The following is a 12,049-nucleotide window of genomic DNA, read 5'->3' as shown; positions in this document are numbered from 1 at the left end:
TCAATGGCTTTAAACAGGTCCTTCAGGGTGCGATATATTACTCCAGGTTCGCGGTCCTTACCCATCATGGTGAAGGTCTTTCCGGTGCCTGTGGGGCCGTAGGCAAATATGGCAGCATTGTACCCGGACAGGATGTCACCCAATAAGGGCTTCACTGTGGAATCATACACAGTCTCCTGGGTAGCTGCCTGGTCAAACACCTGGTTAAATTGGAATGTTGTTTCTCTTGTCCTGGTGGAGCGCAGGACATCGTTAGGATCCTCACCGGGGTCCTGCAATAGCACTGTCTGCGGTCCGAGCTGGTGTGTGATGCATCGGGCGCGGTTCTTAGTCTCCGTCAAATTAACGGGACGGATGCGCAGAGCGACAGTCATTTGGTGGTCTATAGCTTTATTAGCTTTCGCCTTCTTCATTTTATATCAAACTTCAATCTTCAGAAAAGAGTGAAAAATTATCTGTGTTGGCACAAGTCCAGCAATATTAGATATGACTCAGGAAGCAGTCAGCTGCCAGTGTTCTACCCATCACAGCCCATTGTGACATCATCGGCCCATTGTGACATCATCGGCACATTGTGACATCACTAGCTGCCATATGGCAGAAGGGCACTGCTATGTATCTCATCCAGGGTCTGCTGTTACAGAAGTGGTATCGTCTTCTGGTCCCCCTGGGATGTCTTACCTCTTACTTATTTACGTGATAAAAGTTAATAGGCACAAAGAACCTTTTATCTCTGCATGTTTGTAGCCATACACAGCAGTGGGAGCAATTGTATTAGTTCTGAAAGAAAATATATGTTGCCTACAGATGCCAGTGGAAGTGCGCCTCCAGTGGCCAAATTATTAATTACTTTAGTATAGTGTGAATACTGCTTCATCTCTCGCGGCAGTTTTATAATCAGGAGAAATATACTAACCATGTACAGTTACCTTGTAATAAACCAGCTCATGTCCTCTCTTTCTGCAGTACAATGCATTAAGGACCGCCAAGGATATTATGCCAAGGATCCTTACAAAAACCATGATGGGGGACTGGGACAGATGAGGATATGTTAATCCAAATTCTCATCACCAGGGCAGAGGTAACAGGCTATAGTTTGAGAATGGACATTGTGCTGCTAGGAGGACGCAGAGTGTTTCTCACTGATAAGATCACAACATGTGCTGTATGGCCATTCACACAAATTAGGGCCCTTATTCAGATCTGATCGCAGAACAAATTTGTTCTCAAAATGGGCAAAACCATGTGCCCTCCAGGTGGGACAGATGTAACATGTGTACAGAGAGTTAGATTTTGTTTCTGTGCAGGGTAAATACTGACTGCATTATTTTGACACTGCAATTTAGATTTCAGTTTCAAAACACCCCACCCAAATGTAACTCTTTCTGCACATGTTACATCTGCCCCACCTGCAGTGCACAAGGTTTTGCCCATATTGAGAACAATTTTGTACTGCGATCAGATCTGAATAAGGGCCTAGGTCAATCCATTTTATTTAACAACATTATCAGAACAATTGGTCTTTTGTTAAAGTTTATTTCACCATTTTTCCAATTGGCTGTATTATAATTTCTATATTGTATCATTTCTGTTATTGTTATTTGCTACAGATATGCCGGAGCGACTGGATGCTGTGCAGGCTGTTCTGTGGGACAAGGAAATAGGAGTCTGGTTGGACTTTAATATAGAGGATCATAGACACAATCCAAACTTCTACCCCACCAACTTGGCTCCACTTTGGGCCTCATGTTACTCTGGCACGAGGCTGTGGACAAAGCAGTCTCCTACTTAGAGGTAATTAATTATCTTGTATTATATTATTTTTCTATTTGTTCCTAATTGTATTACATACTCCAGGCTTGCCTACCCTCCTGGAATTGCCGTGAGGCTCCCGAAAATCGGGTCCCCCGGGAAGGTGGGCAATCCTCCCGCATTGGCCAGGCAGCCCCCGCACCCCCTTCCCTGCAGCACAAAATGTCCTTTTTTTGCAGGTCCGCGAATTACGTTGTTTGACTGTCGTGGGGGTGGGGCTTGATGACGTCTGCCTGTCCCGCCCCCCTGACTTGCTGCTGTCAGCAAGTATGACATACTCCTATGGTATTGATTCCATCTGTTAACATCGAAATTCGTGCAGACCCTAGTGCGGGATGAAAACCTAAACACTTGCCAATACTGAGAGAGCGGTCCAATCAGGAACTATAGGTGCGCCATGTATCCCAGAATTCCAATGGCAGGCCAGGTTCATGCCACTGGAAAAGTTTATTTACAAACGCATTATTACTGGTTACTAATGAAGTAATATGTAAGAATATATATAATGTAATATAACGTATGAAGTAGCTTTTATGAACTTGGCAGAGTATATATAATGGGGTATATTGGTTTGCAAATCCACTGTACTGGTTTCTCATTTCCCTACAGTATTTGGCATGATGTTACATTACCTATTTTCTTTCTCAATGCCAAAACGTAAAAAAAAAAAACTTTTTGAAAAATAAAACTGATTTAAAATCTTACTTATATTGTCTGTATTATTTATAAATAGTGATAAAGATTTTCATGAATAGATGAGCAGGACCCTCATCCCTCGTGTGCTTCGCTTAATGTCCCATACACTATGCGATTTGGGCCAATTCCGGTAGATCAAGCTGAGATATTGGGTGAAATCGGTCCAAATCGCATGTGTATAATATCCGTTCTGATGCACAGTCCTGTATTCATCGGAGCGGAGTCGGAGGTTGGACATTCGGCGGGGGATCAGGTGCGACTTCTCCCTTCAGAGAATTTGCATAGTGCATGGGGGCCTTTACTTAAGCCATCTTTGATAGCACCAAACCCTGTGGTTTTCTACCACGCTGATACCCTGCGGATGTAGCTATAGTCATGTGCCCTGTACTTGTCCTCTATTGTATTCAGCTGTAGGTCACTGTTACCCTCATTTGTATATGTACTCTGTAATTGGGCCCGGGGGATCCTTTGTGGTGCCATATAAATAAAGTATAATAACAATAATAATATGCGACCAGTGGCAAACGCAGGATTTTCAGAAGGGGGTTTCCAGAGGGGCGGAGCAAAGCACGGAGATGGACACTTAGGTGACCCAGTATATGCCGGGTCAGTTAAAGTATTATAGATAGACCAAATGTATATAAATAATATTAATAATAATAATAATAATAATAATAATAAAAAAAAAAAAATATATATATATATATATATATATACATACATACATACACATACATACATACATACATACATACATACAGGGGCGTCAACAGCAGTGTAGACCCCTGCGCATAGCAATGTATTGGGGCCCCTGTCAGGAATGTGCTATGAAGCCCCATCACCCATCTACTGGTAGTGTCCTAGCATAATTATTAAAAGATCTATGTATCAGAATCAGAATCAACTTTATTGGCCATGTGTGCTTGTGCACACTAGGAATTTTTTGTGGATCGTATTACATAACAAGAATACAATAAAACCACTAACAGCACACATTATGTATAACTGACTGACGTACCTGGCATTGTCCTGGTTTAAGCCTTTGAGTTATTAAATTATCAATGAGTTGGATATAATGGTTATCATTTATAAATAATTGGCAGCTCTTCCAACACACCCATGGGGTGGCTGCTGAGTGTCGTTTTTTTTTTGTTGGGGTTTCGCCAGTAGCCCTATTCCCCAGTTTTCCTTCAGGTGTAAAAGTTTCCATACACGTTACAATTATTGAATACAGTATTGTATATAATACTGTATACAATAATTGTAACGTGTATGGGCACCTTTACTGCCGACCCGATTGCTGTTCATGTGTGCAATGTGTAATGACCAACCTTGAAAGGAGTGTACACCGGAAGATGCTGTGGCTTTGGTCTCAAATTGCGGTTGGGGATTCTTTGCTGGATACAGGGAGGAAAATCACGCAGCGGCCTTGCACTTTTTCTCACTTGATAAATATTCCCAGACCTGGGCAGGATCCCACGGCCATGCTCTGGAGGATGAGGGACTTCCGGCAGCACTGTGGTCCCTCTGACGCCCTCGGAAGTCGTATTGGGGACACAGACACGGTTTTTCTCCACTCGCGTCTTGATAAACTTGGCCTTGCTTCCGTAGGTCATTGTGCTGCGGGATTCTTCATAAGCACTATCCGCAGGGCTGATGTGCGTGATCATAACCAATCGGCTTTTCCCGCTCAGTGCTCCCTTTAGCAGCCAGGTCAGCTTGCTGTCCCGATAGTTTATATGGCTGCCTGGTCTGTCACGCAGCGCCATGATACACATCCTGAGGGTAAGAAGGGATCGGTTGATGTATCCTCCTTCTTTCATGGTCTGGCCGCTGTTCTTAGTCTGGCTTGCTCGTTCTGATCCCGCAAGGTCTACCATGTACAACTTGCCTGTGCTCACACTATCACTGGCTGTCTGCTTTATGGTGACCTGCAATACTGCATGTGAGCGGGATGAGGTCTTATTAGCGGCTGTGGGAGCTTCTGTGCGCCGCTTGTTGCCCTTCTTCAGCAGGGTCATGGCTTCCTCAGGAGTGCTAAGGGAGAATGTAGAAATCCCTTCTATGTTGGTGTTGCCATTGGGATCCTCTCTGAGGACCAAAGACCTAGAGGAAGGTCTTAATAGGTCTCGGACGGTTTCATTATAGATCTCCGCGTATGATAATGATACGGAGAAATTCTTTTTTTCCCCAGTCTCCTCAATGGCTTTAAACAGGTCCTTCAGGGTGCGATATATTACTCCAGGTTCGCGGTCCTTACCCATCATGGTGAAGGTCTTTCCGGTGCCTGTGGGGCCGTAGGCAAATATGGCAGCATTGTACCCGGACAGGATGTCACCCAATAAGGGCTTCACTGTGGAATCATACACAGTCTCCTGGGTAGCTGCCTGGTCAAACACCTGGTTAAATTGGAATGTTGTTTCTCTTGTCCTGGTGGAGCGCAGGACATCGTTAGGATCCTCACCGGGGTCCTGCAATAGCACTGTCTGCGGTCCGAGCTGGTGTGTGATGCATCGGGCGCGGTTCTTAGTCTCCGTCAAATTAACGGGACGGATGCGCAGAGCGACAGTCATTTGGTGGTCTATAGCTTTATTAGCTTTCGCCTTCTTCATTTTATATCAAACTTCAATCTTCAGAAAAGAGTGAAAAATTATCTGTGTTGGCACAAGTCCAGCAATATTAGATATGACTCAGGAAGCAGTCAGCTGCCAGTGTTCTACCCATCACAGCCCATTGTGACATCATCGGCCCATTGTGACATCATCGGCACATTGTGACATCACTAGCTGCCATATGGCAGAAGGGCACTGCTATGTATCTCATCCAGGGTCTGCTGTTACAGAAGTGGTATCGTCTTCTGGTCCCCCTGGGATGTCTTACCTCTTACTTATTTACGTGATAAAAGTTAATAGGCACAAAGAACCTTTTATCTCTGCATGTTTGTAGCCATACACAGCAGTGGGAGCAATTGTATTAGTTCTGAAAGAAAATATATGTTGCCCACAGATGCCAGTGGAAGTGCGCCTCCAGTGGCCAAATTATTAATTACTTTAGTATAGTGTGAATACTGCTTCATCTCTCGCGGCAGTTTTATAATCAGGAGAAATATACTAACCATGTACAGTTACCTTGTAATAAACCAGCTCATGTCCTCTCTTTCTGCAGTACAATGCATTAAGGACCGCCAAGGATATTATGCCAAGGATCCTTACAAAAACCATGATGGGGGACTGGGACAGATGAGGATATGTTAATCCAAATTCTCATCACCAGGGCAGAGGTAACAGGCTATAGTTTGAGAATGGACATTGTGCTGCTAGGAGGACGCAGAGTGTTTCTCACTGATAAGATCACAACATGTGCTGTATGGCCATTCACACAAATTAGGGCCCTTATTCAGATCTGATCGCAGAACAAATTTGTTCTCAAAATGGGCAAAACCATGTGCCCTCCAGGTGGGACAGATGTAACATGTGTACAGAGAGTTAGATTTTGTTTCTGTGCAGGGTAAATACTGACTGCATTATTTTGACACTGCAATTTAGATTTCAGTTTCAAAACACCCCACCCAAATGTAACTCTTTCTGCACATGTTACATCTGCCCCACCTGCAGTGCACAAGGTTTTGCCCATATTGAGAACAATTTTGTACTGCGATCAGATCTGAATAAGGGCCTAGGTCAATCCATTTTATTTAACAACATTATCAGAACAATTGGTCTTTTGTTAAAGTTTATTTCACCATTTTTCCAATTGGCTGTATTATAATTTCTATATTGTATCATTTCTGTTATTGTTATTTGCTACAGATATGCCGGAGCGACTGGATGCTGTGCAGGCTGTTCTGTGGGACAAGGAAATAGGAGTCTGGTTGGACTTTAATATAGAGGATCATAGACACAATCCAAACTTCTACCCCACCAACTTGGCTCCACTTTGGGCCTCATGTTACTCTGGCACGAGGCTGTGGACAAAGCAGTCTCCTACTTAGAGGTAATTAATTATCTTGTATTATATTATTTTTCTATTTGTTCCTAATTGTATTACATACTCCAGGCTTGCCTACCCTCCTGGAATTGCCGTGAGGCTCCCGAAAATCGGGTCCCCCGGGAAGGTGGGCAATCCTCCCGCATTGGCCAGGCAGCCCCCGCACCCCCTTCCCTGCAGCACAAAATGTCCTTTTTTTGCAGGTCCGCGAATTACGTTGTTTGACTGTCGTGGGGGTGGGGCTTGATGACGTCTGCCTGTCCCGCCCCCCTGACTTGCTGCTGTCAGCAAGTATGACATACTCCTATGGTATTGATTCCATCTGTTAACATCGAAATTCGTGCAGACCCTAGTGCGGGATGAAAACCTAAACACTTGCCAATACTGAGAGAGCGGTCCAATCAGGAACTATAGGTGCGCCATGTATCCCAGAATTCCAATGGCAGGCCAGGTTCATGCCACTGGAAAAGTTTATTTACAAACGCATTATTACTGGTTACTAATGAAGTAATATGTAAGAATATATATAATGTAATATAACGTATGAAGTAGCTTTTATGAACTTGGCAGAGTATATATAATGGGGTATATTGGTTTGCAAATCCACTGTACTGGTTTCTCATTTCCCTACAGTATTTGGCATGATGTTACATTACCTATTTTCTTTCTCAATGCCAAAACGTAAAAAAAAAAAACTTTTTGAAAAATAAAACTGATTTAAAATCTTACTTATATTGTCTGTATTATTTATAAATAGTGATAAAGATTTTCATGAATAGATGAGCAGGACCCTCATCCCTCGTGTGCTTCGCTTAATGTCCCATACACTATGCGATTTGGGCCAATTCCGGTAGATCAAGCTGAGATATTGGGTGAAATCGGTCCAAATCGCATGTGTATAATATCCGTTCTGATGCACAGTCCTGTATTCATCGGAGCGGAGTCGGAGGTTGGACATTCGGCGGGGGATCAGGTGCGACTTCTCCCTTCAGAGAATTTGCATAGTGCATGGGGGCCTTTACTTAAGCCATCTTTGATAGCACCAAACCCTGTGGTTTTCTACCACGCTGATACCCTGCGGATGTAGCTATAGTCATGTGCCCTGTACTTGTCCTCTATTGTATTCAGCTGTAGGTCACTGTTACCCTCATTTGTATATGTACTCTGTAATTGGGCCCGGGGGATCCTTTGTGGTGCCATATAAATAAAGTATAATAACCATAATAATATGCGACCAGTGGCAAACGCAGGATTTTCAGAAGGGGGTTTCCAGAGGGGCGGAGCAAAGCACGGAGATGGACACTTAGGTGACCCAGTATATGCCGGGTCAGTTAAAGTATTATAGATAGACCAAATGTATATAAATAATATTAATAATAATAATAATAATAATAATAATAAAAAAAAAAAATATATATATATATATATACATACATACACATACATACATACATACATACATACATACATACATACAGGGGCGTCAACAGCAGTGTAGACCCCTGCGCATAGCAATGTATTGGGGCCCCTGTCAGGAATGTGCTATGAAGCCCCATCACCCATCTACTGGTAGTGTCCTAGCATAATTATTAAAAGATCTATGTATCAGAATCAGAATCAACTTTATTGGCCATGTGTGCTTGTGCACACTAGGAATTTTTTGTGGATCGTATTACATAACAAGAATACAATAAAACCACTAACAGCACACATTATGTATAACTGACTGACGTACCTGGCATTGTCCTGGTTTAAGCCTTTGAGTTATTAAATTATCAATGAGTTGGATATAATGGTTATCATTTATAAATAATTGGCAGCTCTTCCAACACACCCATGGGGTGGCTGCTGAGTGTCGTTTTTTTTTTGTTGGGGTTTCGCCAGTAGCCCTATTCCCCAGTTTTCCTTCAGGTGTAAAAGTTTCCATACACGTTACAATTATTGAATACAGTATTGTATATAATACTGTATACAATAATTGTAACGTGTATGGGCACCTTTACTGCCGACCCGATTGCTGTTCATGTGTGCAATGTGTAATGACCAACCTTGAAAGGAGTGTACACCGGAAGATGCTGTGGCTTTGGTCTCAAATTGCGGTTGGGGATTCTTTGCTGGATACAGGGAGGAAAATCACGCAGCGGCCTTGCACTTTTTCTCACTTGATAAATATTCCCAGACCTGGGCAGGATCCCACGGCCATGCTCTGGAGGATGAGGGACTTCCGGCAGCACTGTGGTCCCTCTGACGCCCTCGGAAGTCGTATTGGGGACACAGACACGGTTTTTCTCCACTCGCGTCTTGATAAACTTGGCCTTGCTTCCGTAGGTCATTGTGCTGCGGGATTCTTCATAAGCACTATCCGCAGGGCTGATGTGCGTGATCATAACCAATCGGCTTTTCCCGCTCAGTGCTCCCTTTAGCAGCCAGGTCAGCTTGCTGTCCCGATAGTTTATATGGCTGCCTGGTCTGTCACGCAGCGCCATGATACACATCCTGAGGGTAAGAAGGGATCGGTTGATGTATCCTCCTTCTTTCATGGTCTGGCCGCTGTTCTTAGTCTGGCTTGCTCGTTCTGATCCCGCAAGGTCTACCATGTACAACTTGCCTGTGCTCACACTATCACTGGCTGTCTGCTTTATGGTGACCTGCAATACTGCATGTGAGCGGGATGAGGTCTTATTAGCGGCTGTGGGAGCTTCTGTGCGCCGCTTGTTGCCCTTCTTCAGCAGGGTCATGGCTTCCTCAGGAGTGCTAAGGGAGAATGTAGAAATCCCTTCTATGTTGGTGTTGCCATTGGGATCCTCTCTGAGGACCAAAGACCTAGAGGAAGGTCTTAATAGGTCTCGGACGGTTTCATTATAGATCTCCGCGTATGATAATGATACGGAGAAATTCTTTTTTTCCCCAGTCTCCTCAATGGCTTTAAACAGGTCCTTCAGGGTGCGATATATTACTCCAGGTTCGCGGTCCTTACCCATCATGGTGAAGGTCTTTCCGGTGCCTGTGGGGCCGTAGGCAAATATGGCAGCATTGTACCCGGACAGGATGTCACCCAATAAGGGCTTCACTGTGGAATCATACACAGTCTCCTGGGTAGCTGCCTGGTCAAACACCTGGTTAAATTGGAATGTTGTTTCTCTTGTCCTGGTGGAGCGCAGGACATCGTTAGGATCCTCACCGGGGTCCTGCAATAGCACTGTCTGCGGTCCGAGCTGGTGTGTGATGCATCGGGCGCGGTTCTTAGTCTCCGTCAAATTAACGGGACGGATGCGCAGAGCGACAGTCATTTGGTGGTCTATAGCTTTATTAGCTTTCGCCTTCTTCATTTTATATCAAACTTCAATCTTCAGAAAAGAGTGAAAAATTATCTGTGTTGGCACAAGTCCAGCAATATTAGATATGACTCAGGAAGCAGTCAGCTGCCAGTGTTCTACCCATCACAGCCCATTGTGACATCATCGGCCCATTGTGACATCATCGGCACATTGTGACATCACTAGCTGCCATATGGCAGAAGGGCACTGCTATGTATCTCATCCAGGGTCTGCTGTTACAGAAGTGGTATCGTCTTCTGGTCCCCCTGGGATGTCTTACCTCTTACTTATTTACGTGATAAAAGTTAATAGGCACAAAGAACCTTTTATCTCTGCATGTTTGTAGCCATACACAGCAGTGGGAGCAATTGTATTAGTTCTGAAAGAAAATATATGTTGCCCACAGATGCCAGTGGAAGTGCGCCTCCAGTGGCCAAATTATTAATTACTTTAGTATAGTGTGAATACTGCTTCATCTCTCGCGGCAGTTTTATAATCAGGAGAAATATACTAACCATGTACAGTTACCTTGTAATAAACCAGCTCATGTCCTCTCTTTCTGCAGTACAATGCATTAAGGACCGCCAAGGATATTATGCCAAGGATCCTTACAAAAACCATGATGGGGGACTGGGACAGATGAGGATATGTTAATCCAAATTCTCATCACCAGGGCAGAGGTAACAGGCTATAGTTTGAGAATGGACATTGTGCTGCTAGGAGGACGCAGAGTGTTTCTCACTGATAAGATCACAACATGTGCTGTATGGCCATTCACACAAATTAGGGCCCTTATTCAGATCTGATCGCAGAACAAATTTGTTCTCAAAATGGGCAAAACCATGTGCCCTCCAGGTGGGACAGATGTAACATGTGTACAGAGAGTTAGATTTTGTTTCTGTGCAGGGTAAATACTGACTGCATTATTTTGAAACTGCAATTTAGATTTCAGTTTCAAAACACCCCACCCAAATGTAACTCTCTCTGCACATGTTACATCTGCCCCACCTGCAGTGCACAAGGTTTTGCCCATATTGAGAACAATTTTGTACTGCGATCAGATCTGAATAAGGGCCTAGGTCAATCCATTTTATTTAACAACATTATCAGAACAATTGGTCTTTTGTTAAAGTTTATTTCACCATTTTTCCAATTGGCTGTATTATAATTTCTATATTGTATCATTTCTGTTATTGTTATTTGCTACAGATATGCCGGAGCGACTGGATGCTGTGCAGGCTGTTCTGTGGGACAAGGAAATAGGAGTCTGGTTGGACTTTAATATAGAGGATCATAGACACAATCCAAACTTCTACCCCACCAACTTGGCTCCACTTTGGGCCTCATGTTACTCTGACACGAGGCTGTGGACAAAGCAGTCTCCTACTTAGAGGTAATTAATTATCTTGTATTATATTATTTTTCTATTTGTTCCTAATTGTATTACATACTCCAGGCTTGCCTACCCTCCTGGAATTGCCGTGAGGCTCCCGAAAATCGGGTCCCCCGGGAAGGTGGGCAATCCTCCCGCATTGGCCAGGCAGCCCCCGCACCCCCTTCCCTGCAGCACAAAATGACCTTTTTTTGCGGGTCCGCGAATTACGTTGTTTGACTGTCGTGGGGGTGGGGCTTGATGACGTCTGCCTGTCCCGCCCCCCTGACTTGCTGCTGTCAGCAAGTATGACATACTCCTATGGTATTGATTCCATCTGTTAATATCGAAATTCGTGCAGACCCTAGTGCGGGATGAAAACCTAAACACTTGCCAATACTGAGAGAGCGGTCCAATCAGGAACTATAGGTGCGCCATGTATCCCAGAATTCCAATGGCAGGCCAGGTTCATGCCACTGGAAAAGTTTATTTCTCTTTCAATGGTCCTGGTGACACAGCTCAACACTGGGATGTAGGAGGGTCCGAAGGAGCCAGGCACCTATCCTAAAGTTTTAGAGGGTAGGCTCCTCCCCTACTGCATCCCTGGACTCTTCAGTTCGTGTTAGGTGCCCACTGGAGTGGGTGCTATTCTAAAGGGCTGCAGGAGCAGCCGAAGAATTAGAGTAGTTAGGGGATTTTTATTATTTTATTAACTTTTACCCTAGCTAGGTAGGCACAGTGTGAGGATTCTCATAGTGAATCCTCACACTGCTTGCGCAGCAGGAGCTGACAGAAGCGCGTCCTGTCAGCTCACTGTGCACAGGGGAGACACTGTCTGGTCCCCCTGTGCAGCGCTTATAGCCTT

The 12,049-nt window shown here is 44.2% G+C and overlaps 1 long non-coding RNA gene across 1 annotated transcript in view; it reads left to right on the top strand.

Annotated features, from left to right (window-relative positions):
• Window positions 1-10,511, top strand: part of LOC146045483 (uncharacterized) — a 32,108-nt gene extending 21,597 nt beyond the window's left edge. Inside the window, exons 5-9 of the long non-coding RNA XR_014465447.1 lie at window positions 967-1,081; window positions 1,611-1,794; window positions 5,674-5,788; window positions 6,318-6,501; window positions 10,378-10,511. This is a non-coding gene — a long non-coding RNA (uncharacterized LOC146045483). The remainder of the gene's footprint in view (window positions 1-966; window positions 1,082-1,610; window positions 1,795-5,673; window positions 5,789-6,317; window positions 6,502-10,377) is intronic.
• The last annotated feature ends 1,538 nt before the right edge of the window (window positions 10,512-12,049 follow it).

This window comes from Crinia signifera, chromosome 11, assembly GCF_055691185.1.
Source record: "Crinia signifera chromosome 11, ASM5569118v1, whole genome shotgun sequence".
NCBI classification, from domain to species: domain Eukaryota; kingdom Metazoa; phylum Chordata; class Amphibia; order Anura; family Myobatrachidae; genus Crinia; species Crinia signifera.
Note: the sequence above shows the minus strand (reverse complement) of the source record. Positions and strands in the feature narration are given on the sequence as shown.